Consider the following 27,630-nt stretch of genomic DNA (forward strand, 5'->3'; position numbering starts at 1 on the left):
TTCTCCTTGTAGTGACGGAGGATGAGAGGTGACCTGTTCGAGGTGTTTAAGATGAAGGGAGTCATTGATCGCTTGGACAGTCAGAGTTTTTTTTTTTCCCCCAGGGCCGAAATGGCTAACACAAGAGGGCATCGTTTTAAAGTGCTTGGAAATAGGTACAGAAGGGATACCGGATTTATGTTTTTTTTCACACAGAGAGTGGTGTGTACATGGAATGCGGTGTCGGCGGCGGTGGTGGAAGCGGATGGAATAGGGTCTTTTAAGAGTCTTTTAGACAGGTACATGGAGCTTAGAAAACTAGAAGTCTATGCGCTCGGGAAAGTCTAAGGAGTTTCTAGAGTAGGTTACATATTCGGCAGAACATTGTGGACCGAAGGGCCTGTAATGTGTTGTAGATTTCTATGTTCCATATTCTATCCTTTGAGTGAATCTACAACTGGAGTTCATAGATTTGGGCAGAAATTTGAAATATGCAAGAAGCATGTGAAGTAGAACTTATTCACTCAGAGGGTCGAGCGAGTGTGGAAGGAACTGCAAGCGTAACTGGTAGATGCGGATTCAATTGTATCATCTCAGTGAAGGTTGCGTAGGTACGTGGATGAGAGTGGGACAGAGGGTGCAGATATATGGATGATCACAGAGGGATGACCAGATGAACGGAAGTGCCTATTTCTCTGTAGTAATAATCTGCAACTTCACGACTATCTCTAACCGATTTCCCCATTCAGTGTCTACTCATTTTCGTCAAAAACCCAAGTATATGCAGAACAGAGAGTGTGGTCAAACTCACCTTTCAAGCTCATTTGCTTCTGCTTTTGTAGTACAAACTACTCTGTGCCTATTCTGGAACTCGGACCGATGAGCAGCCCTCGGCTTATTGGAAAAGTAAAGTCTTACCATTCTACATTCAGTGTGGAACCTGTACAAATGTACAGCCTTCGGTAGCCTGGAGAAAGTCTCACATGTGCATCTATCGTGGAGCTGGTATCGATGCGCGATGTGCGGAACTGGTATTATCACTGTCGGCTGACTCCCCACTCAGTATCCATTGTGGATCATGTACTAATGCGTGGCCCTCGGATTCTTTGAGAATATCTCAGCGCTGATAACACGCTTCTCCCTCTCACACTTTGAATACGATTTATGAGGCTGACTGCGCTGGTCTCACTGTGTGATTCACCTTTTCTTGTAAATTCTAAGACTTCCAGTCCTGCGTAGTGCTCGCTTCCATCCATGCCTGCTATTTCAGCCGGCACATTTCCCCTAGGAATCCAGATTGTTATTGACAAGAAGACTGAAATTAATGTAATGGTTTCAATTTCCCGTGGCGTTGTGAATTGAAGTAATTTATTTGTGGTATCGTATTGATAATAATTTGCTTACTGTTCAATGAAAATGTTTTAATGTGTTCAGTGGCTAGAATTTGGATTTTGAATCCAAAGTTTAAGCGGAGCTATTGCGAATCACGGAAAGACATCTGGACAAAAGGATGTACTGCTGAGCCGGAGCGATCCGTTTTCCACTTTCGGCACCTATCAATGAGCAAACATTAAAAATCAATGACTCTCAGATTATTTCTTGTTAGACCCTGATAGAGCGAGGAATCGGTATAATTGTCTCCGTACTCTGACGTCAGACAGAGCAGACTTTCAGTAACTAAAGATGTCATTGAATTGACTTTATTTTCTACATCCTTCACATCTATGGGGAGTAAAAATCTTTACGTTACGTCTCCATCTAAATGCTCAATGTATATTTTAAAATAATTTATGATAAATAGAACAGTCATTGCAATATAGAGTACACACAAATCAGCGTCTGATGGCCTGGTGGAAGAAGTTATCCCGAAAACTGTTGGTCCTGGCTTTTATGCTGCGGTACAGCTGGAATAGATTGTGGTTGGGATGGCTTGGGTCCCCAGTGATCCTACGGGACTTTTTTACACTCTTGTCCTTGTAAATATCCTGAATGATGGGAAATTGGCACCTACAGATGCGCTGGGCTGTCCGCACCACTCTCTGCAGTGTCCTCTGATTAAGGGAGGTACAGTTCCCATACCAGGCAGCCATGCAGCCAGTCAGGAGGCTTTCAATTGTGCCCCCGCAGATACTTCTTAGGATTCGGGGGCCCATGACAAACTTCCTCAACTGTCTGAGGTGAAAGAAGAGCTGTTGTACCTTTTTCACCAAGAAGCTGGGGTGTACAGACCACATGATGTCTTCGGTGATGTGGATGCCGAGGAACTTAAAGCTGTTTACCCTCTCAACCCCAGATCTATTCGTGTCAATAAGGGTTAGCCCGTCTCCATTTCTCCTGTAATGCACAGCCAGCTCCTTTGTATTTGTGGCATTGAAGCAGAGGTTGTTTTCTTGACATCCCTGTGTCAGAGATGACGTATTCCCTGTAGGCCACATTTCACAGTGTACCGTCTCACACATTCGACCTACCGAGCTGCCAAGATGATCATCACTAATCAAATTTCACTGAGATTTCTCAGGTCCTGTTGAATTTATTGCCAAGTGCACAAGTACGGGAAGGTACAGGTACAGAGAAACACTGACTTGTGGCAGCATCACAGGCAAGTACATTCAGATAACACACGGAACACAGATTATACGATGCTCTGTCAGTCACAATCTATAAATATGTTTTATGTCATTAACAATATAAAACATACATTGTGTCCTGATCAATATTAAAATGTGAATTTTGTGTCAATAACAGGATTGGAAATGTTGAATTTGGTCACTGTCTCCATTCCTCCTGTAGTCCACAACCAGCTCCTTTGTTTTTGTCACCACGAGGGAGAGGTTGTTTTCTTGACACCATTGTGTCGGGGTGATGAATTCTTCTCTGTAGGCTGCCTCGTTATTATTTGAGATTAGGCCAATCAATGCAGTGTCGTCGGCAAATTTAATTACAAGATTGGAGCTGTGGGTGACGATAGAGTCGTGGGTATAGAGGGAGTAAAGGAAGGGACTCAGTACGCAGCCCTGAGGGGCTTTTGTCATTGAGAATATGAGCAATCATGTCCCTGTAATTCGTGGAAGAAATTCATGAATAAGTTTATTAGATCACTCAGAATATCCTGATATTAACGTCAGTAGCTTTATGGAATCTGACGTGTGCCATCAGGTGGTTTTGATAGAAAATGCAAATCAGTACATGTCAGCCTGTTTCGGACGCGCGCGAGTTCACCCGGGAAACTTCTGACGTTGTACAATTTTGGTCGTTTTGTCCTCATGAGAACGAATCAACTGGAACAGGCAGCGGGAGCCGGCCACCGTTGATCAAAGTAATTTCACTTGATTGCTTTGCTCTCAAATGAGCTGATTTCCGCTTAGCCTGAAACAGTTCGAAGAATAAAAAGGAAGTAAACAGACTGTACATCAGTATCAATTACAGAGGTTGAGGTATATTTCAAAACTATTTCCAAAAGTGAATCAGCAGTAAAGGCTCCGTAGCAGTGATGAGGTTTCCTGTAAAGTATGAAAACAAACAGGAACACGTTGGGTTCCAAACTGGCGAGAGACAGTATAAGGCAGTGGAGAGCGGGGTTTGGGAGTGAGCAGTTCGGTCTGTGACAGAATTTGACCCCAGATCCAGCTCCTTTAGCACGCAGTTTTGTACGAAGAGCAGAATCGGAACCTTGGATGTAAGAATTTGTGAGACGGCTTCTGTACGTCTCGGAGGTCAGAAAGAGAGAGGGTGATGGAAAGGAAGGAGACGGTGCAGGCTCTCAGACTATATCGGCTGTACAATCACTGATAATACTCGCCTTCACTCCCAGACACCAAGTGATTTTGAACACAATATCTCGCAGACTGATACTGACATCAGTTTTTGTATTTTACATTGTCTATTCTCATAGCTCCGGGCACAAGTCTCATTCGCGAGTCTTCCATCTCATTACCACCGAGGTTTAACTGTGACAGAGCGCAGTTTGTACTGACTGTGATGGCGAGTTCCTTGGCAAGAAAATCAGTGACACCGTTCCAGCCAGGCCTAGAGATGAGAGGGAGGGAGGGTGAGAGCAGAGAGACTCCGGAAACGGTGTAAATCCCTATTAATTATTATCAAAACAACCATTGATCATAGATCCTCATCCGACATCCACTTACAATGAACCGGATTACCCAGAGTCTCATGCTCACAAAGACTCTATTACTACCAGTTATCTGCTTTAGAATCCAGCTTTATCAGAGACGCATAAAGAAATATGACTCATGAATCTCCCAGATTTCTTTCATTCAGTTTCGGCTTCGTCAGTGACTGCCTTGTAGTGAGATCGGAGACAGGATTCTCGGCACCAGAATCTGTGAGGCGTTTCCTGTCCAGTCTGGAGATCACATAAAGTGAGAGTGATGGACACGGAGAGTAGAAACTGTCGTTTTTATCAGTGACACGATCAATGACCACAGGAACGTTCGATGTCAGACACTTAGTGACTTCCAACACCATCTCCGACAGTCTGGTAGTTACAACAGGATCTGCATCGTGGCCCAAGTTATCAGTATCAGGACTGCACTAGGACAGCGCAAAATAAACTGATTTATATCCGTTCTCATATCACTTACCTACCAGAATATTTAATTCAACATTAAAACCTTTGTGAAACGGAAAATTGAATGCCCCTTCTGTGTGAAAACAAACAGGAACTGAGAAACAGGGCGGAACTGAGAAACAGAGAATGTACGACCAAATTAATATGGCTATAATATATATAGGCATCTACAAGTCTCGTGAGACCATGGATTTGCACCTTGGAAAGCTTCCAGGGCGCAGGCCTGGGCAAGGTGGTATGGAAGACCGGCAGTTGCCCATGCTGCAAGTCTCCCCTCTCCACGAAACCGATGTTGTCCAAGGAAAGGGCACTAGGGCCGATACAGCTTGGCACCGGTGCCGTCGCCGAGCGATGTGTCGTTAAGTGCCTTGCACAAGGACACAACACGCTGCCTCAGCTGAAGCTCGAACTAGCGACCTTCAGATCACTAGACCGAAGTCTTAACCACTTGGCACGCACCAACACATAGAGTTCGTCGGCTGTATTACCGACGAACAAAAACAGTCCGAGGGATTTAAGGAAACAAATTTGGAAATTAAAAACATCGCACTCTGTTTGAAGAAACATCAGGTTGTTATAACAGATAGTTTTTTTTTAAATTTCCAATTATTCACTGAGAATACTGTAAAAGGACTGAATGTGATAGAGTTTGTCTAAAGTGCTTCCTTCATATGTAGGTAAAAGTCCTGCAGAGAGACCATGCGGTATTGGATCTGCCATTGAGGAATGCTACAAGGGCAAGTGACATAGGTTTGACACAGTGCAGCGTAGGGCACTGAGGGAGAGTGTGAGAGGACAAAATGAACTGGGAATACAGATAACTTGTGAAGGTGGTGTCACAGGTGGATAGGGACGTAAATAATGCATATATCGCATGGCTGACATAAATCAAAATATTCAGTCCAGAACTGTTTTCTGTGTGCTATTAAGTCCCGAAGATGTGAAGTTATACTGATGACCCCTAAGATGGAGCAATGTTCGCAGTTTTGGTCATCCACTGACAGAAAAGATGTATGCAAGTTTGAACGAGTACAGAGAAACCTGTTCCAAATAATTTTGCTTTCGGGCCTGGAGGAACTGATTTATAGAGAACGATTCAATAGGTCAGGACTGTATTCTTGGCAATATAGATGACGGAGAGGAGATTTAATTGAGGTATACTAAACAATGAGGGCTACAGGACGTGCAAATGCCAGCAGGCTTGTTCCAGTAAGGATGAGTGCCCGTGGACCAAAAGTTATGGGTCATATGGTGGAAACTGAGAAGTTTAAGATGAACATGAGGTAAATCTTCTTCATTAAGAGGAACGTGGGAGTGTGGAACGAGCCAGCAGCTCAATCAGTGAATTTCAAAGTTTAAGAGAAGTTTGATAGGTACATGGATAGTAGGGGTATCGAGATTTGTGACCGGTGCAGTTAGATGGCAGCTGGAAGTTTAAATGAACTTTAGATGAAACGAAGGCCAAAAGCACCTGTTTTTGTGCTGTCATTTTCTATGATTACATGACATGGTGCTGAGCATGAGGCTGCTAACTCTCCATGGGCTCCATAGAAGACTGGCTGACTGGCAGGAGGCAAAGACGGAATAAAGGCGGCGTTCCCTGGTGGCATGTAACAAGAGTTCGAAGTTAATGCTGATTTTGCCAACATATCAATGATCTGGTTGGACAGATTCATCTCTTTGTTTGCCAAGTTTGCAGATGAAACAAAGATAGGTGAATAAGCAGCGAGCGTTGATATTGCATGGTGTTTGTACAGAAATTAGACAGATTGGGAAAACGATTAAAGAAATGACAAATGGTATATAATGTAGGAAAGTGCATGGCCATCCACGTTGGTGGAAGGAATAATGGCGTGGACTGTATTCTAAATGGGGAAAAGAAACGAAAATAGTAATGCTAACGGAACGTCGGGGTGCATTGTTCTCTAAACGTCCCTGAAGACATTGATAGTGTGGATCTGACGCATTCATCGGTAGGAAAGCCAGAGCTTTTTTTGCTCGCCCAGCGCTGTATGGTTAACACGAGGGGTCATTGATTTTAGACACTTGGAGGTAGGTACGGGGGGATGTCAGAGGTAGGTTTCTCGCAAAGAAACTGGTGGGTGCGTGGAATGTACTGCCAGCGACGTTGGTGGTCGCAGATACAAATAAGTATTTTAAGAGACTCGTAGATAGCTACATGGAGCACAGAAAAATAGCCGGCAGTTCTAGAGTAGTCTGCATGGTCTGCACAGTCTTTTGGGCCGAAGAGCCAGTAATGTGCTGTAGATATCTATGGTCTATGTTAACTTTCAGGATGAGTCGGTGGTAAGGAAGGCACGAGCCACGTTAGCATTAATTACCAGCGATCGAGTAAGGATGTAATGCGGAGTCTTTAGAGGGTAATGGTTAGAACTCCCTGGAGCATTGTGGGCAGCATCGGGCTGCTGTGTAGTAAAAAAAAAAAAAAAAAAAAAAAAAACAACTGACATTGTGGAGAATCCAGAAGAGATAATTATACAATGAAAGGAAAGATAAACGTATGTGGATCATTTGATGGTGCTGCGCCTCTACTCGCTAGTGTATAGAATAAAGAGGGCGGAGCTCATTGTAATCTATTGATTTTTTTTTAAACCTAGATAAAATGGATCTGGAGAGGATGTTCTTATCATAAGGTAGTCCAGGACTAGAGGGCACTGCGTCATTATGGTGGAACCTTTACAAGGAATAGAAATCAGAAAAAAAATACCCGCAACGAGAGGGTGGAGTTCATTTTCGGCAGAAGGCTATGCAGGTCATATCGTTTATTATTTTTAAAGCAGAGGATTTTTGATGAATCAGAATATCAAATGTTACGGGGAGAAACAGGAGAATGGGGTTGATATGGATAATCAATCAGCCATGATGGCAAGGCGGAACAGACACAATGGGCAAGATTCTGTTCCGATATCATATGTTTCTGTAGATGTCTGCTGTGGACCTCAAAGCACCGTCATCAAAGACATGCATAATGACCTTCGCGCTAACAGATGACTGTAATATGGTGGTACGAAATGGCATGCAATTCATTACCACAAAATTGATTTCACCAATGAAAAAGTTCAGCGGAGGTAAATCATTGGACAAGGGACCTAATGATGACCAAACATATAATTAATATGGTAGGCATTAAATATCACATTTTGTTATTTTGCAGTGATATCAAGAATTACTCAAACTTTTAGAGGGATTGTGGATCGGAGCAGGTTTGGGAAGAAATCCGCATACGATTACATCACATTTAGCAGGTTAAATCTTGGAGTGAACCACCTTTATCGGAAAATTGTTCATTATCATCATTGCTATTATTGTTAATAATAATAATAATAACAACAATAATAATTCTGCAAGCTCAAAGGGAAGAATGTTATTTATTCTCCGAATCTGAAATCTGGGCATTGTACAATGGTTTCGTGGATAAGGAACCTCAAGTGTGAAAATAGATGCAGTTTGCGATAAGTAGCTACAGCTATTCATCGCAAATAGGGAATCTTACAAAATCGTGCTTTCATTATTGATACGGTTTGCGCATCTGTTTTGATTTGTCCGACAAGGAATAATTGTCATGAAGATATGTAAGTTAACAGGAAACATTCGGCATGAGCAAACTTACAGTACAGCCCAATCCCTCGAATCAGATTGTGTAAATGGAAAATTAGACGTGTTTTTTTATTTAAAAAAAGAAAGCTATAAAATATTTGTCGCGACTTTGCTATATTAGGAGCAAGCTTTCAATGGAACTGAATAAAGAGAGCAATATAGGTGGAAAGAGAAGAGAGGCCGAATACGATGGACCTTCAGAAACATTGCACTCGACGCAGAAAAAAAAGTAAAGATTGCAAAGCTGTGACGTGAGAACGACACAAGCATATTTTCTTCCTTCAATTGGACACATCTGCACAATAAGGAACATTTTCTCTTTTATATTTATACTAAACATCACAGTGCACACAGATATGTTAAAACACAAAGAAGAGAACATTTGCAGATGTTGGACATCCAAGCAACACGCACAGACAAGGCTGGAGGAACTCAGCAGGCCTGGCAGCATCTATGGAGGGAAAGTAAACAGTCGACGTTTCGGGTCGAGATCTTTCAGCAGAAGTGGTCTGATGAGTTTCCCCATCAGCTTGTGTGTGTTGAGAGGTGCGTAACTCTCGCTTCGGCTCGCGGCTTAATTTAGGGGGTGATAGCCTCCGGCCCAACCAAACTTAAGAAATCTCGTTTGGGTGGATGCTGCGTGATGTGTCCCCTATTACAAATCAGTACCTCGAAATAATGAACAGTACACAATATGCGATTAAACGATTAAGCTTTATAACTCTTACTTTGACTATATGGTTAGAAAAGAAACGAAAAAGAAGGGGAAAAGGGCCCAATCTTATTAAATAGTATATTGCGCAATGTTGGAGTTCACTGATAAGTCAATCGTCCACCATCGACCTCCTCCGATCGTCACTGCCCTTCGGACCCTCGCTCCGTCCACCTCGTCCGGTGGTCTACCAACTCTCTCCATTAGCGTCTTCTCTCCTCATCTCTCACCCACTAATGACAGCGAAAATCTCTCTTCCAGCTCAGAAGAAAGAACAACAGCATTGTAACCCCGTTTTCATTAGTCATAACGCAAACATTGCTGCTACAGAGAAACCATTACATTAGCAGTGAAACATTGCAGCATGTTACACAGCAGAGAAACCCTGCAGCCTGTTACAGGTGTATTAACGTTTATTTTTTTTCAGAGCAATTATCAAAAAAGAAAAACACTGACAATACCACTGCTGAACACTCTGGCGACGACATAGCTAAATCAGATTCACGACTCACCACACTGATAATGTTTTGTCTGGCCAGGCTGATGACCCTAGACATATGATGGTATTAGAAACTAATGGAAATATGTTTCGATAAAGTGAGATATTCCATAGGATATTGACGGGCAACATTTGCACTCATTGTAGAAATATATGGAAGTTCACCAGGACAGCAGTTTTGGCAAGGACTTAACAACACTTGAAATAAACGTAGACAGCCCATGGATAGGAAATGGAAAGCGTATATAGGCCAATGGTCGGCAAGTGAGGCTCTCTTTTTCGGCGGGACAATTTACCGGTGGGCTTGCGCCCGGGCAGATTTTAAGACTCGGCTCAACCCTTGAACTATGCCCAGTATCGAACATCCTGCGCATGTAACTTATTTCAGTTGCATTGCAGTATATCGCGTGGAAGATAAATTGAGAAATCCATTGCAATACAGCACAAACAGTTCATATTACGAGTAACTCCAAGGACAGAGAGAAAACGAGATATGCTGTATCTGCGTTAAATCGTATCAACTTATCCCACCTTTTTTAACAGCTAAGCAGCATTGACTGCCATGGTATAGAGAAGTTTTGCCAGGTCTGTCAAGGGACGGAATTGAGTGTAGTTGCTATTACTAAGAGACGGTACTTGGAAAGTTGAATGCTTTGACGATGCATCGCTCACGTGGATCGGATGCATTACACAGCAGAATTCCGAAAAAGTTAGATGACGAAAATGTTAAATACATCAGTTGTGATCTTTCAACAATCACTGTCTTTTGGAAAGGTTCCAGAGAACTGTGAAATATTCTTTAAGAGGCGACGAAGGCAAAATAAATAAATAGATAGACAGATAGATAGATAGATAGATAGATAGATAGATAGATAGATAGATAGATAGATAGATAGATAGATAGATAGATAGATAGATAGATAAATAAATAAATAAATAGATAAATAAATTAACTAACTAACTAACTAAATAACTAACAGTGAGCCAGCGTAATCTCCGTTGTTGCAAAGATATGGGAGCCCATTATTAAGGAGAACTTTCCTGGTACGTGGAAGCACAGGATAAAATAGGCCAATGTGGGATTTGTTGCCCGGCAGAGAAATCTGTTAGAATTCTTTGAGAACGTAACAGGCAGGTTAGAGAAAGGGGACTCGGTGGATGTCGATCACTTGTATTTTCAGGAAGCCTTTGACAAGGTACCGCACATGAGGCTGCTAAACAGTACAAGGGTACATGGTATCACAGGAAGAACACAAAAATGGGTAGAAATTTGGGTGACTGGCAGGAAGCAAAGAGGGGGAGTAACATTGGCTTATTCTGGGCGGCTGCCTGCGGCTGGTGGTGTGCCGTAGGGATCGGTGTTGGGACTACTGACTTTCAGATTACAGTTTAATAAATGAGATGTCAGAATCGATGGTTCGGTAGCCAGGTTTGCGGACGGTATGAAGACAGTCAGGAATGGGGAAGAAGGGAGTCTTCTGGGATTAAAGGAATTGGCAAAGAAGCAGGTGGAATATCGGGCAGGAAACTGTATGCTCATGCACTTTGGTATAAGAAATAAAAGTTTATATTATTTCCCAAACGAGGCGAATATTCAGAATTCGGAGATACGAAGAGAGTTGGGAGTACTTGTGTAGGGTAACGTAAATGTTAACGCGCAGGTTGTTTCAGTGGTATGGAGAGAAAATGCAACGGTAGCATTCGTTTCCAGAGAGTTGAAATATAAAAGCAGAGGGTGTAACGCGGAGGCATTATAAGATAAGAAAAAGTGTACTGGCATTAGAAAAGATCGAGAAAAGATTCATGGGAATCATCGACGGAATGAAAGATTTAACCCTATGAGCAGCCTTTGATGGCTCGGAACCAGTATTCGCTGGAGTTTAGAAGAATCTCGGGCTAACTCTGAAACCTATGAAATATTGAGCCGACTAGAAATGTACTTGGAGATGATTCCTGAAGTGTAGGGGTTCGAGAGAGAGAGGACAGAACCTCTGGATAAAAGGACGTGCCTTAATAACAGAGAGAAGATAGAATTTATTCATCCGGAGTATGTTTAATCAGTGGAATACATTGCCGCAGAAGGCAGTGGAGGCTAAATAATTGTGTATATTTACAGTGGGATGTTACAGCTTCTTGATTAGTCAGGGTTTCAAGGGTTATTGGGAGCAGGCAGGAAAATGGTGTTGAGAAGGATAATAAACCAGCCATGATGAAATGGCCGATATTGATGAGCGGAAGGTTCTAATTCAGTCCCTACGTCTTAAGGTCTTGTGGTTACGTTTGAATGAAAGCGCTGTGCGTCCCTCTGCGTGTGCAAGGTACCATAAGAAATAAATTAAGACTTTTTACTTGTTTTTTTGTTGATTTACAGTAAAGCAGCATTCTAAATATGTTCGTCTAAAAAACCCACGAGATTACAAAATCATTCGAAGTTGGCTGAAAAATCACTTTGAAATACAGTAGAGTATAAATTTCAGAAAGCACTCAGCGATCTCACTGTGAATCGGTTTACACAGAACTGGACCGAACCCTTTCCCTTACAAGCAAGCTTTTTATAAACATTTACAAGTCCGTGAAATGGTATCTGACTTTCTCAAACCATTCCCACATTCCTAACTAGTGCTACCCCGTCGTACGGCCACCATATTTCTCACACGTTTATACGCACGGATGGTACGTTAAATGATTTTTGACATACAGTACATAACTCTTTCCTTACACGGGTCAATGTGAAGAAACAACATAATTTATTGTTAATTTACAATTTGTCTCTCTGCTCTGGATATAGTTAACTGTACAGAATTTTAACCTCTCAATTATCACTGTCCACATCTGGAACGCATCTGGCCGTTCAACAATCCTGCATGGCCAATATCGAAGGCGCTTTACGTCCAGCTCACTGCTCTACATCCCACCAGCAACAGTGCAGTTTCATGTCGTCCACAAACAGACAATGTGTCCACACCATGACACGGTAGTTTAGCGGTTTGCATAAGACTACTAAAGCTGCCGCTGCAAGATCGGGATTCAAATCCCACAGCTAACTGCAAAGAGTTGTTCGTTCTACCCCTGACCGCGTGGGTTTCCTCCGGGTGATCCGGTTTCCACCAGCAGTCGAAAGTCGTACGGTTTCGGGTTAATGAGTTGCTGGAATGCTATGTTGGTTGCGGACACTTGCGGGCTGCCCCGGCACAACGTTCGCTGATTTGACTTGTCGCGAACAGCGAAATTCACCTGATGTTTAGATGTACATGTAACACAATGAATCTAATATTGAAATACTGCACTTCAGCTTCAAAGTTCTCACCGTACACTGCAAAATGCTATGCTGGGTACGGAACTCCACGAAAGCAAACTTGTCACTTCTTTCTATCCAACAGAATGCCCTCATTTCCCTTTTCCCTACTTCGGTTCAATCATCTAACAATGACACCTGTAGGTTGGTATTCATGCAGACTAAATTTATGGAAACTTTCCAAAATACTTTTGAGTACCACCCTTTGGGTAACAAGGTCCCCCTTAACCATTTCACATTTCGCCCATAAACTATGACTTCTGGCTTCAACTTCAATGGAAAAGGCCTGTTTGCATTAACGCTGTCTATACCCCTCATAATTTCGTTTAGCTGGTTTGCTCTAATTCGCTGGTTTTCTCAGTTCCTTTGTGAAACTACGAGGTTACGTTTGCCACACTCTGCTCGGCAAGAATGTCTCCAGTCGTGAAAAAAAAAATTGGAAGGTGGTCATCTACTTAAACTCAATTATCCATGCTCACTTTCTGTATCCCACTTCGATGTTACTATTGAAAGAGCTGAATTTCAATAATACAAAAAAAACAAAAGATTGTAGGAGCAGGGATTTGCCAGTCAGCTTATCAACACTCCCTATCGAGTCCAATCCAATCTATATGTTCACCAAACCAAATATTTCACCGTCCGCTCTAAAGCTGTGATCTCTAGTTGTCGTCTCGCCTAACCTGAGGTGGGATAGATTGCAGGCAGTGACCTGTATATATATAGCCCTCATAATTTTCTATACATCTAAATATCTTCCCTCATCTTCTGAGCTCCAATGTCTGAAGTTCTAAAAATATATCAATCAGGGGGCTCGTCCGGGATTTGAACCCGGGACCTCTCGCATGTTCGCAAATTCAGGCCCAAAGCGAGAATCATACCACTAGACCAACGAGCCCGTTCTATATTGATGACATAAAAGAGCTGCCTTTCATTTTCTCAAACCTCTTCGTCAACTCATCTGATGGTAACTTTACGACCAAAGCAGATCAAAGAGCAAAGCTCAGTACGACGCACTGCAGGCCCTTCGGCCGACGAAACTCTGTCACCTATGTAGCCCAACTCTGTCGTCAATATAACTATTCCCTCCCACAGAGCCCATAATCTGCTATTATCACGACAGACACCAAGTATCTTTTCAATGTCCCTATTGTTTCAACCACGACGGGCAGTGCGTTCCCAGATCCCACCACATTGTGTACAAAAAAAAACCTCTGACCTAACCTTTCCACCACTGATCTTCAACGTATGTACTCTCCTATTGGCCGTTGTCACCCTGAGGAAAAGATGCTGTTGTCCAGCATGCCTGTATCTCTTGTAATCTTACACACCTCCATCACGATCCTTAACTTCGAACAGAAAAAATCCAGCTCCTTCACTCTTCGCTTACAAGACATGCTCTAATCGCGGCAACGCTCTGCTGAACCTCCTGTGCACCTTCTCCAGCGGACTTTTTCCAACCCTCCCCCCAGACAGATGTTCCGATCAACCATTCCATTTAGCAACACCACACCTCCCGCCAAGCCACTTCTATCTAACACCCCAGTCACTGCACCACAATATAATCAAATCAAACCACATTTCTCTCAAAGTGTTGACACTGTGAATACACGCTGGTTTCACAGAAACATAGAACATAGAATAGTACACTACAGTACAGTCCCTTCGGCCCCCAATGTTGTGCCGACCCTCAAACCCTGCCTTCCGTATAACTCCCCACATTAAATTCCTCCATATACCTGTCTAGGAGTGTCTTAAATTTCACTAGTGTATCTGTCTCCACCACTGACTCAGGCAGTGCATTCCTCGTACCAACCACTCTCTGAGTAAAGAACTCCAATATCCCCCTTGAACATCCCTCCCCTTACCTTAAAGCCATGTCCTCTGGTATTGAGCAGTGGTGCTCTGGGGAAGAGGCACTGACTATCCACTCTGTCTATAAATCTTAATATATGGTATACAAATATCATGTGTCCTCTCATCTTCCTTCTCTTCAAAGAGTAAAGCCCTAGCTCCCTTAATATCTGATCATAATCCATACTCCAAACCAGGCAGCGTCCTGGTAAATCTCCTCTGTACCCTTTCCAATGTTTCCACATCCTTCCAATAGTGAGGCGACCAGAACTGGACACAGTATGCCAATTGTGGCCTAACCAGATTTTTATAGAGCTGCATCATTACCTCGCGACTCTGAACTCCATCACTCGACTTATGAAAGCCAACACCCCATAAGCTTTGTTAACTATCCTATCTAACTGTGAGGCAACATTCAGGGATCTGTGGACATGTCCCGCAGTACTCTAACCAGGAACTTTACTTTATATATAGTTTTTTTTAAATGATTCATCATCGGTAGATGTTGTTTCTGTTGCATGTTGTCCCAACAGTCGACGTCAATTCCAGAATGCACGTATCGGCGAAATTGTTAATCATTGATCCTTCATCCCTGATGCTTCCTATTCTGAGACGAGCTGAACTAGACACAATATTCCAAGCCTGGTCTCACCAGAGTCTGACAGTGTGACATTACCTCGCTGCACTTGAACTCAATGAAGGTCAGCGCACCACGTGACTTCAGGACCACCCACTCTACTTGCTCCGAGATATGAGTCTTATGTCGATCCTCGAGGTTATCTCTCTAAAGAAGTCTAACAGCTTTGTGAAATCCGATTTACTGCTAACACGAAGATGCTGACAATATTAACCCCTCCAGTAACCTATCCACCACTAATTCCGGGCTCACTGGCTTGAATTTCCTTGGTGTGCCTGTGCTACGTGTAAATAATGGTGCGACATGAGCCACTTTGCAGTCCTCTGGAACATAATCTTAGCCTAAAGATGAAGCAGATGTGGCCGCGAGGGCCTCCGGTTTCTTTTCCTTGTCTTCTCACTAGGTCAGAAGATGCATCGGGTCAGGACATGCGAGTTTCTAACACAATGTATGGTTTATTATCGGAAACATGTAGAAGTTTTATGGAGGAGATGTATCGGAATGCTGCCCGGATTATGAGGAATAGCTATGCGAGCTATTGCTTTTCTGTTTGGAGAGAAAGAGGATATGAGGCGATGATAAGATAGTACAAGACGATAAGATGCATAGATCTCTGGATAGCCTGGTAGTTTTCCCAGGGCGATAAATGAGATCGTTTCCAGGTGACCTGCGACCCTCTTAACTGGTCCATCCTCTTCGTCACCTTTCTCGAACAACCAACGAAATTCTCGAGAGACTTTATTCCCGCCCGAAATTTATGCTGAGCATTTTCAACCGGAGTTTGCCCTTCCAAATGCAGCTAGATTGTGTCTCTGAGAATGAGGTGTAGGTAGTTTCCCATCAGTAAAGTTAGGATTAATGACTTACTGCAATTGGCACATGTTTCAGGGCAGGGCCGTCTCCTTCCCTGAAGTTCCCCGCTTCCATGTTATCCTCCACGCAAAATTCGGGTACAAAGTACTCATTTGACACCAGGCCCATCCTCTCTGGCTGCACATTAATGGCGGCACGGATCTACTCAAACCCGGATCATGCACTTCCTGCAATACATTTGTATAATCCCGGAGGATTTTCCTCTGCCTTTCCAGATAGATCAATGCCATGCCCTCTTTTTGCCCTCCTGTTTTCCTGTTCAGTGTTTTCACAGGATTTACTTGGTTCTGAATACCTCAACCTGAGCTATGTCTCCTTTTTAACACACGGGACTCTGAACTATCAGACGGAAACGTCGACTGTGTTTCCCCCCCCCACCCCCCTTTCCCGACATGCTGTCAGATCTGATGAGTTTCTCCAGCATTTGGTATTTGTTACTCATCCTATTTTTATCCAGACCAGGGTCTCAATATCTTTCGTCAACCAATGTTCCGTACTCTTGACAGCTTTGCCCATCACGCTGATTGTAACACGCAATACCTGAACTCCGGATATCTCACCTTGAAAAACAGAAGTCTATTTACCAGAAAATAAAATCAGCCTCTTCTCAACCATCAATTCTTGCAAATCCCAGGCTAATCAATGTCTGTGATGTTTCTGATCGCGTCCAAGATATCCTGAAGTGGGAGGGAGAGGAGCCAGAGGTCGTGGTACATTTTGATACCAATGACATATGTAGCAAAAGGGGAGAGGTCATGAAAGGAGAATACAGGGAGTTAGGAAGGGAGTTGAGAAAAAGGACCGCAAAGGTAGTAATCTCGGGATTACTGCCTGTGCCACGCGACAGTGAGAGTAGGAATGCGATGAGGTGGAGGATAAATGCGTGGCTGAGGGATTGGAGCAGGGGGCAGGGATTCAAGTTTTTGGATCATCGGGACCTCTTTTGGCGCAGGTGTGACCTGTACTAAAAGGACGGATTGCACTTGAATCCTAGGGGGACCAATATCCTGGCGGGAAGATTTGCGAAGGCTACTGAGGTGACTTTCAACTAGAATGGTTTGAGTGGGGGAGGGGGGTGATCAAATTGAAGAGAGTAGGAGAGAGGAGGTTAGTTCACAGATAGAGAAAGTTAGTAGAGGGGATAGGCAGGGGACAGCGATCGTGACTACTCAGACCAAAGATGTAGGGGAGAAGGAAGAAAAGGATAGCAAGGTTGTTTGCTACATTAAGGACAAAAAGAGAGTAAGAGCTGGAGAGTTTCTTAAGTGCATCTATTTTAATGCTAAGAGAATTTAAAGAAAGGTAGATGAGCTCAGAGCATGGATTGATACCTGGAAATATGATGCTGTAGCTGTTACTGAAACATGGTTGCAGGAGGGGTATGATTGGCAATTAAATATTCCTGGATTTCGTTGCTTCAGGTGTGATAGAATAAGAGGGGCAAGAGGTGGAGGTGTTGCATTGCTTGTCCGAGAAAATAGGACAACGGTCCTCTGGCAGGAGAGATTAGTGGACTCGTGTAGGGAGGCCATTTGGGTGGAATTGAGGAATGGGAAATGTGTAGTGACACTTATAGGCGTGTATTATAGACCAGCTAATGGGGAGAGAGAATTCGAGGTGCAAATTTGTAAGGAGATAGCAGATATTTGTAGTAACCACAAAGCTGCCATTGTGGGAGATTTTAATTTTCCACATATAGACTGGGAAGTCCATACTGTAAAAGGGCTGGATGACTTGCAGTTTGTAAAATGTGTGCAGGACAGTTTTTGCAGCAATACATAGAGGTACCAACTAGAGAAGTGACAGTGTTGGATGTCCTGTTAGGGAATGAGGTAGTGCAGGTGACGGAGGTAAGTGTTAGGGAGCACTTCGGGTCCACTGATTACAATGCCGTTAGTTTCAATATAATTATGGAAAAAGACAGGTCTGGGCTCAGGGTTGAGATTTTTGATGGGAGAAAGGCTAACTTTCAAAAGATGCGTAAAGATTTAGAAGGAGTAGATTGGGACAAATTGTTTTATGGGAAGGATGTAACAGAGAAATGGAGGTCATTTAAAGGTGAAATTTTGAGGGTACTGTTACGTAACCGGCAACAATGAACATCAATCGAGACAGGTTATATAAAAAACAACCAAACATTTATTAAACACTGATAAATGATAAGGAAAAAAAAAACGAAAACTTTAACCGGAAGTTAACCGGTAGGCAGCCGTTCAACAAATCATCACTCGGCACTAGTTCTTAAAGAGTTAAATGCGAAAACAGTTCTTAAAGCTACAAAGTTAGATATAGTTCTTAAAATGGTAAATTCGAAGTCCAACAGTTTTATACGTTCAATTGGGAGAGACTTCTCTGGAGAAGGATTTCTTCACAGACGCAACTTTCCTGTTGGTTCTGTCCACAGGATTCAAGATGCCGAAAATAAACAGTTTAAAACAACTGACCTTAAATTCTTTTAGAGAGAGAGCAAACCTTTGCAGGAACTCTTTGCTGTTTTTGGCAAGAGTTATCCGCGATGCAGGTCGCTACTCCTCCAACGACGACTCAATAAGGTCGATCATTTATTAAACTGCCAAACGATGCCGACTCCTCTCGATCCTTCGAGTCCTGTACTTCGATAAAGTCTTCGCTCTCCCTTCTACTGTTCGGATTGAGTAAATCAGCACATCTAGACAAAAAGTCCAATAATATTGTATTTTGCAATAGAACGCAATACTCAGTTTTAAAAATGAAACTGCGTCACAAAAACAAACACACAACAGAAGCGGACACACAGCACGTTCTACCTGGAAATCTACAAACTTAAAACTAACTGCGTCATTTGGAGTCGACCCTTATATACCCATGGTGCATATATCATCATGTGACCTCACATCGGCGGGAAAATCACATCAGGTGACCTCCAAAAAACCATTACATCATTCTCACAAAAAAAAAACAGATCTCCTTGAGCATGTAACAGTACAGAATCTTTATGTTCCTGTTAGGTTGGAAAGAAAGGTTAAAAGTTTGAGGGAGCCATGGCTTTCAAGGGATATTGGAAACTTGGTTCGGAAAAAGAGAGTTATCTACAATAAATGTCGGCAATATGGAGTCAATGAGGTGCTCGAGGAATATAAAGAATGTAAAAATAATCTTAAGAAAGAAATTACAAAAGCTGAAAGAAGATACGAGGATGCTTTGGCAAGTAGGGAGAAAATAAAACCAATGGGGTTCTACAGTTATATATTAATAGCAAAAGGATAGTCAGGGATAAAATTGGTCCCTTGGAGAATAGGAGAGGACAGCTATGTATGGAGCCAAAATATACGGTGGGAGATTTTGACCTAATTTTTTGTCTTCGGTATTCACTAAGGAGCGGGATATTGAATTGTGTAAGGTAAGGGAAACAGGTAGGGAAGATATGGAAACTATGATGATTAGAGAAGAGGAAGTATTGACGCTTTTAAGGAATATAAAAGTGGATAAGTCTCCGGGTCCTGATAGGATATTCCCTAGGACCTTGAGGGAAGTTAGTGCAGAAATAGCAGGGGCTCTGACAGAAATATTTCAAATGTCATTATAAACGCGGAAGGTGCCCGAGGTTTGGCGCATTGCTCATGTTTTTCCATTGTTTAAAAAGGGTTCTACGAGTAAACCTAGCAATTATTGGCCTGTAAGTATGATGTCAGTTGTGGGTAAATTAATGGAAAGTATTCTCAGAAATGGTATATGTCATTAGATGGATAGACAAGGTCCGATTAGGAACAATCAACATGGATTTGTGCGTGGAAGGTCATGTTTGACAAATCTTATCGATTTTTTTGAGAAGTTGCTTGTAAAGTTGACGAGAGTAAAGCGGTGGATGTTGTCTATATGGACTTCAGTAAGGCCTTTGACAAGGTTCCATACGGAAGGTTAGTTAGGAAGGATCAATCGTTAGGTATTAATATTGAAGCAGTAAAATCAATTCCACACTGGCTGGATGGGAGACGCCAGAGAGCAGTGGTGGATAACTGTTTGTCAGATTGGAGGCCGGTGACTAGTGGTGTGCCTCAGGGATCTGTACTGGGTACAACGCTGTTTGTCATATACATTAATGATCTGGATGATGGGGTGGTAAATTGGACTAGTAAGTATGCAGCTGGTACAAAGATAGGTGGTTTTGTGGATAATGAAGTCGGCTTTAAAGCTTGCAGAAAGATTTAGGCCAGTTGGAAGAGTGGGCTGAAAGATGACAAATGGATTTTAATGCTGATAAATGTGAGGTGCTACATTTTGGAAGGACTAATCAAAATAGGACGTACATGGTAAATGGTACGGCATTGAAGAATGCAGTAGAACAGAGGGATCTAGGAATATTGGTGCATAGTTCCCTGAAGGTGGAATCTCTTGTGGATAGGGAGGTGAAAAAAAGATTTTGGTATGATGTATTTTATAAATCAGAGCATTGAGTATAGGAGTTGGGATGTAATGTTAAAATTGTACAAGGCATTTTTGAGGCCAAATTTGGAGTATTGTGTACAGTTCTAGTCACCGAATTACACGAAATATGTCAACAAAATAGAGAGAGTATAGAGAAGATTTACCAGAATGTTACTTGGGTTTCAGCGCCTAAGTTATAGAGAAAGGTTGACCAAGTTGTGCCTTTACTCTTTGGAGAGTATAAGTTTGGGGGGGTACTTGATAGAGGTATTTAAAATTATGATGGTGATAGATAGAGTTGACCTGGATAGGCTTTTTCCATTGAGAGTAGGGGAGAGTCAAACAAAAGGACATGGATTCAGAGTTAGGGGGCAAAAGTTAAGAGGTAACAGGAGGCAGAACTTGTTTACTCAGAGAGTGGTAGCTGTGTGGAACAAGCTTCCAGTAGAAGTGGTAGAGGCAGGCTCGATATTGTGAATTAAAGTAAAATTGGATAGCTATATGGACAGGAAGGGAATGGTGGGTTATGGGCTGAATGCAGATGGGTGGGACTAGGTGAGAGTAAGCATTCGGCACAGACTAGAACGGCAGAGGTGGCCTGTTTCCGTGCAGTAATTGTTATATGGTTATATGGTTATACCATTGAAAAGTCAGGTTTAGAAGTTGGGTGAAGGGAAGGAAGAATCACAGGGAATACATGAAACCGGAATGGGGCTAGGAAGTTGATCGTTGAAAGTAATGCGGGGTGAGAAGGGGAATCTAATAGGAGAGGACAGAAGGCCATAGACGACATAAAATGGAAGGGGGACAGAGAGGCATCAGGGGCAGGTGTGGAGATAAGTTTAGAGAGGGAAGTAGTAAAGTCGGGGAACATTACCGGAAAATGGAGAAATCGACGTTCCTGCCATCAGGTTGGAGACGCTCCAAGCGGAATATATGTTGTTTGCTCTCCAAAATGACTGCGGCCTCATCCCGAGAATAGAGGAGGCCATGGACTGACCTGTCGGAATGGGAAAGGAAAGTAGAATTTAATTGGTTTGCTACTGGGAGGTCCTGCTTTTTCTGATGGACCGAGCATTAGTGTTCGGTGAAACAGTCTCCTAATCAACGCTCGGGTCTCACCGATGGACAGGAGGCCACACCGGAGCAGCAGATACAATAAATGACCCCAACACACTCAGAGTTGAGGTATCACCTCACCTGAATGGGCAGTCTGATGACCTGAATGTTAGTGAGGGAGGATGTGTAGGGTAGGTGTAGCACTTGTTCAGCTTGCAATGATAAGAGACAGGAGGGAGATTAGTGGCGATGGACGAATGGACAACGGAGTCGCATCAATGTGGAAATCGGAATCTGGGGCAAGGGGGTGGCGGAAGTTTCAGAGAATTATGTGCTGGACGCCGCTGCTGGTGGGGTTGAAGGTGGGGACAAGTGGTCCCTGTCCTAGGTGGGGTAGCGGGAAGGCAGACCCGCACGATGAGGAAGAGATGTGGTTGAGGACAGCGTTGAAGATGGAGGAAGGGAAACATCTTTCTTTGAGATGGGAGGAATTGAGTGAAAGGGGTGGCATTTTTTACAAGTATACAGGATGGAAAGAGGTATAGTCTAGGTAGCTGTGAGAATCGATGGTTTTACAGTAGACAACTGTAGATATGATGCCTCTGGAAATAGGGATAGAGATCGAGAAAGGGAAGGGTGGTGTCGGAAATGGGCCAAGTAAATTTGAGGGCAGGGTGGAAGTTCGAGGCGAAGTTGATGAAGTCGACGAGCTCCGCATGCGTCCAGGAAACAGCACCAAAAATCCATTAAGTTACTTTCGGGTGTTAACAGAGGATACCGCTAGACGTGCTCACCAAATGTAACCAGGGGAGCAGGAAGCACTCACTACATTTACGTCAGATCTGTGAATGGTGTTCCTGGCTCAATGATTAACAAACTTTATATCGAGACAATTTAGAGCCAGAAGTCACATATATATCGTTCAGAATTTTAGTGTCTCGCAGCACCGATGAATCTAGAAAGTCTATGGTAATGTTTGATTCTTCTGTCCTTACACAGAGTGAGGCATGGAGACTCAGTAAAAAAGTTATCGCCTGTGAATAAAAAAGTGCAGTTGTGCGATTATAAAGAAGGTAGCCACTAAAGGAATATATCTACAGTGAGGAGATATAGGCGATAGTGCCGGACTCATTCAGTGTGGAAATGATCCCAGTACAGTCTCCCAATATATTCATTCAACGGTGGAAATGCGGATTAGTATATCTGATAGTATGCAACTAAACGTTACTTTAATCTCAATCCTCTCCATAGTCAGAGATTAGAGGCAGAAAACGTGGACGCCCCTGGAAATTCGGTGACGCGGAGACGTCATGTTTTATATTTTTGAATATGAACTTGCGGACGCTGCATAACTTCCAGCGTCCCTTTGCTTTAGATTCGAGATGGTTTCTTAAATGGTGCATGATTCCAATTATTGTTTACTGTATTTGTTAACTGTTCAAGACTTAAATTCAGTCCATATTCTGCGATATTTTAAAGTGTGGATGCATTGATAATGTACGAGGACCAGCCATGCGTTAGTTCACTTGAATGATAAAGAGAGGAAATCCGTGTGTGAATGAGCGGAAGGCAGGCGTATGTTTGCTAGATTTGTATTGACAGGATGTTTGAATTAATTCTTTCTCTGAACATGTCTGTTTCATTGAGTGAAATAAATTTCCAGGAACTGATGTGAATTTCAGAAGCTAGTTTTTTTTCCCCAAAATTACATGAATTGTTAGTATATGTTGGCGGAAACTGCCCTCATCTCCGTCCCGCCGCTCTTTAGAATATTTGATCAGGAATTTAACTCTGACAATTAACTGTTTATTCTGTTTACGCCCGTTACCCGCAACGGTGTTGAAGGTAGCAAATTGCAAGCTTGATTCTTTTTTTCTTTTTACCGAACCTGTGCATTTAGATTGTGTTCTTTTATTTGTCTAATTAGTTATTGATTTCTGAGGGAGATGCGGATTCCATACTGCCCAGGTGGAATCATTGTTAAAGGGGTCGAGATATGATGTATATATTCTGGATCCGGTGGAGGAAAAGGCTAATAGGCTACATGACTAGGGTCAAGGAGACAGCAAAGCATTGCACTGTGTGTCGAACATTACGTGCTAACTCTTGGAAGATATGGTATGAGTTTAATCTACTGCGACCAATGAAACAGAAACTAATGTGCTGAGCTCGGCAAGATAGTTTAAATTGTAACTGCTCCTTTCAGTCGTTTTTTTTTTGTGACGGTAACATACTGTTGAGTGTCGTTGTATTTCTGTACAATAACTGGATATTTTGGAAGAATGCTGATGGAGGCCAGTTCTCTCTCTCCTTGGTACCAAGTAAAATAAATGTCCTAGAACGAAATCCCGGAGTCGGGCATTCTTTTCACTCGAGTAACGTCACATTTCTACTGTTCAAAGGTAAATTGGAATTACTACAAATTCGTGTGTACTTGAATTAGGAATTCGATATTCGCTTTTTGGAAGGCTGATTCTTTTGAAGAGCGCCAACAGATGCTGGTGAAGAAATTGAAATGCTGACATTGAGGGTTCCATTGCAAAAGGACGTTTCTATGTCATTGTAGCATCGGCTCTGTAATGTACAAACGGAAGCTCAGTTTATATACCGTGCAGTTCCATTGTGTAATTCAGCACCTTGCTTATATCGTCAGCGTAATTAAATTAAAATATCCATGTGTTACAGTATGGTCAAATTAAAGTCGGTCTCTCTGTAATATCAGAGTGGAGACATAGTAGTAAACTGTACTAAATTTATAATTCCCTTGCGGAACATCACTGGCCACTGTCCTACACACAGAACTCCCTCCATCTACTACCTAATCTGCCTTCTGTTAATAAGCCAATTCTGACTCCACGCAACTGGGTTTCCGTCGATTCAAAGCCGTCTCTCTTCTTGTTGTGCCTACTATGCATAACCCGGTCAAATACCTTACAAAATTAATAAACTCCGCATCCACTTTTCTGACTACATTTCTATATTATCTATCTTTTTTCAAGTAATTCAATTAGGCTCATAAGGGACGACCTGCCCACGCAAAACCGTGCTGACTGTCCCCATCCAGAATATGTTTCTCCAGATACTCATAATTTTCCTAGCGAAGCATCTTCTCCAATAGCTTGGCCACTATTGACGGAAGACTCACATACCTGTAATTCTCAAGACTAACTTACATTTTTTGAACCAAGAATTAATATTTTCCATCCTCCAATCCCCTGGTGCTACTCCTGTGGCCAGTGAGGATGGAAATATCATGTCTAAAAGCGCAGTTTTATCTTCGCCCGCTTTCTCTAATTACCTGGTGTATATCCGTTCTTGCACAGAGGAATGATTTCTTTTAATATTTTATAAGTTTCCAACACATAATTCTTAACAATGTCATGTCCCATTACATGTGCCTTCTTGCGCTGTATCCACATTCATTAATGGTGAAAACCGAAGTAAAGCATCATTAAGGACCTTCACTGCCTCCTTGCACTCCAGACACATGCTTCCTCTTGTATTGCTGATCAGTCTCACTCTATCTCTTGACATCATTCTGCTCTTCATGTACCTTAATACGATTCTCTGAGGCCTTCTCAAGCCCAGTTCTAACTCTTCTAAATCCATTGTTAATTTCCTTCCTGATTACATTATGACTTTCCATCGCCCTGCCTGATATTTTCTTCCAGAACCTTAAGTATCTTTCTTTCTTCTTCTTGACGAGGTGTTCCATATCTCTTGTCAACCTGGGTTACTTCACACCAGCTTCTGTTCCTCCCCTCATTGAGTCAATTCTATACTGAACCCCAATGCAAGTGCTTCATTAAGAATCATCTGCTGCGCATTTCAAGGAGGACACCATTTCCCAATTCGGCTCTAAAGTTCCGACCTAATAGCACCGATTAAATGCATTCTCTACTGTCAGCTCTTATCCCAGTGTAAGGTTGCAGTATATGTCGAATAGGTGACCTTGTAAAAAGATCTGTCACCTCATCCATTTCATTTTCTGGTACTAGATCCAGGCTGCACTGTTCTCTAGTTCGCTTGTCGAATTATTGTGTCAGGACTCCTTCCTAGACGCAACAGATAAACTGTAAACTTTTTAACCTCAGGAAGTGCCAATGTATACTAGGGAAGATTAATTTGCCTGTGACAACAGCCGTGTTAATTTGGCACCTAATGAAAATCTATCTCCCGAAAGTTCCTCCTCGCTGCTCCGTGTATATATATACGGAGTGTGGTCTCTACAGAATACTCCCAAATGAGTGATTGTTCTACTTCTGCTTCTGAGATCCGCTCACCGTCTATCAATGGGTAATCTCTCCACCGTCTCTTCCCTTTCTGCAGCTGTGCTACTATCACATACTCCCTGTGTTTCAATTACTCTTTTTTACCCAACAGTGTCCATTTTGAAACATCTGAACCCGGGGAAGTCCAGAAGTCATTCTTGCCCTTGTGATTGTGAATTCTCTGTGATAGTTTGCAGTGCACTTCAACCAATGTAATAATCACGCGAGCCCAATGAATGCTTGCCCAGTTTCCTACCTTAACTGCACGGTGTGCAATCTTCAGTGGATTTTACAATGTCAGGACGACCAGGTACATGATTGTTTGAATTTATGACAAACGTACTCGTTTTTCAAACAGTTTTACTCAAAAACCTCGCTGAATTGCAATTTGACATTGGGCGTTATCTACACAGATGGCCATTTAATGTAAACACATACTTCAGTCCATTCTTCAGCTCTTGTCTGAATTTCCTCTGTGTCAGTGTATAGATACAAGTATTGGTGCACACACCGAGCATTTGCAACATGTACCCACATTGTTGTAGTATATATACCGGGGAACTCAAATACTTGTCCTAATAAAAATAGTTTTGCGCTTACCATTTCAGGGAAAGGGCTACAGAGAGCATCCAAAATAATATGAAATTAGTTGATATAGCAAACAACATAATCATCGATTTTCTGCGGTTTTCCATCTCGGCATCTTTCTGATTATCACTGCTGTTCCGAAGCCCTCTGCGGACTCTATTTGCTGCAATGATATGCCTTCCTGTTAACCCATTGAACGCTAGAATTAACCCGATTGGTAGCAACGGTGTTAAAATGCTATCGAGTAATTGGAATACTTTCCACGCGAGTGAAGTAGCGTATTCATATCTGCCGGTGCACCGCCACGGCGTGTTGTCAATGATGACGTAAGGTTCAAGGGCAAAGTAAAACGGGCCACATCTCCCGCAGTTCACTATAACCGCGGTCACGATAACCATCATTGCTGTTCTCTCGGTGCAGTATCGCTCCCGCAGCTTTCGGCAACATATTGCGATGAAGCGATCGAAGGTAAAACTGACCGTAAACCAAACAGAACAGTCCGTCGCTACTCTCTCAAATACAAGTGTCAGAGCGCATACAGGAGTGATGAGCAGGAATCTGGAATACATGTAGATATTGTTGGTCTGTTCCACTAAACCAACAAGGATAACCACCATCATATCCGCTGCTGCCATTCCAACCGGGTAACGGGTAATGCATTTGGAGAGTTCGCATTTTCCACGAAGTAGGATCATAATCGCCGTTAAATTAACTGCAAAAAATTGAAAATAAAATAGAAATATAATTAGAATAAATGTAGATATTGTTTGTCTGTTCCAGTAAAGCAACAACGACAACCACCATCAGATACGCTGAGGCCATTCCAGCCAGGTAACGGGTGATGCATTTGGAGAGTCCACATTTTCCCCGAGATAGGATCACAATCGCCGGTAAATTAACATCAAGAAATAGGAAAGCAAAATATATCTATGTTCAGCAGCAAATCTCTGAATGCTCCCATGGATATGTTCTGTTTGGAAGTGGAAAGCGGGAGTCCAGTGTGTGCGGTCTCCGTCGCTGCACTCCGGCTGGAGGACAATGACGGATGTGAGTGTCAGAGGATTGGCTACATTTCCACAGTTTAGAGAAAAGAATCTGAGCTCCACGACTCACGTACCGGTGAACGTACGATCGTCCCAGTAAACACGATTTCCATTATTAGAGGTGAAGAAGTTGAAGAGATTGTTTGCAGCGATGACAAAGTGGAATCAAGAGATACAAAGCACAAGTTATCATTTACTGACTTATGTAAGAACAGA

The 27,630-nt window shown here is 42.6% G+C and overlaps 1 non-coding gene across 1 annotated transcript; it reads right to left on the reverse strand.

Moving 5' to 3' along the window:
* Positions 1-13,495: 13,495 nt before the first annotated feature.
* trnap-ugg (transfer RNA proline (anticodon UGG)) lies at positions 13,496-13,583 on the reverse strand. Its single transcript is given in 2 exon segments — positions 13,496-13,531; positions 13,548-13,583. It is a non-coding gene; the product is annotated as a tRNA-Pro (tRNA).
* Between the last annotated feature and the right edge of the window lie 14,047 nt (positions 13,584-27,630).

The sequence above is a fragment of the Mobula birostris genome, chromosome 13 (assembly GCF_030028105.1).
Source record: "Mobula birostris isolate sMobBir1 chromosome 13, sMobBir1.hap1, whole genome shotgun sequence".
Lineage (NCBI taxonomy): Eukaryota > Metazoa > Chordata > Chondrichthyes > Myliobatiformes > Myliobatidae > Mobula > Mobula birostris.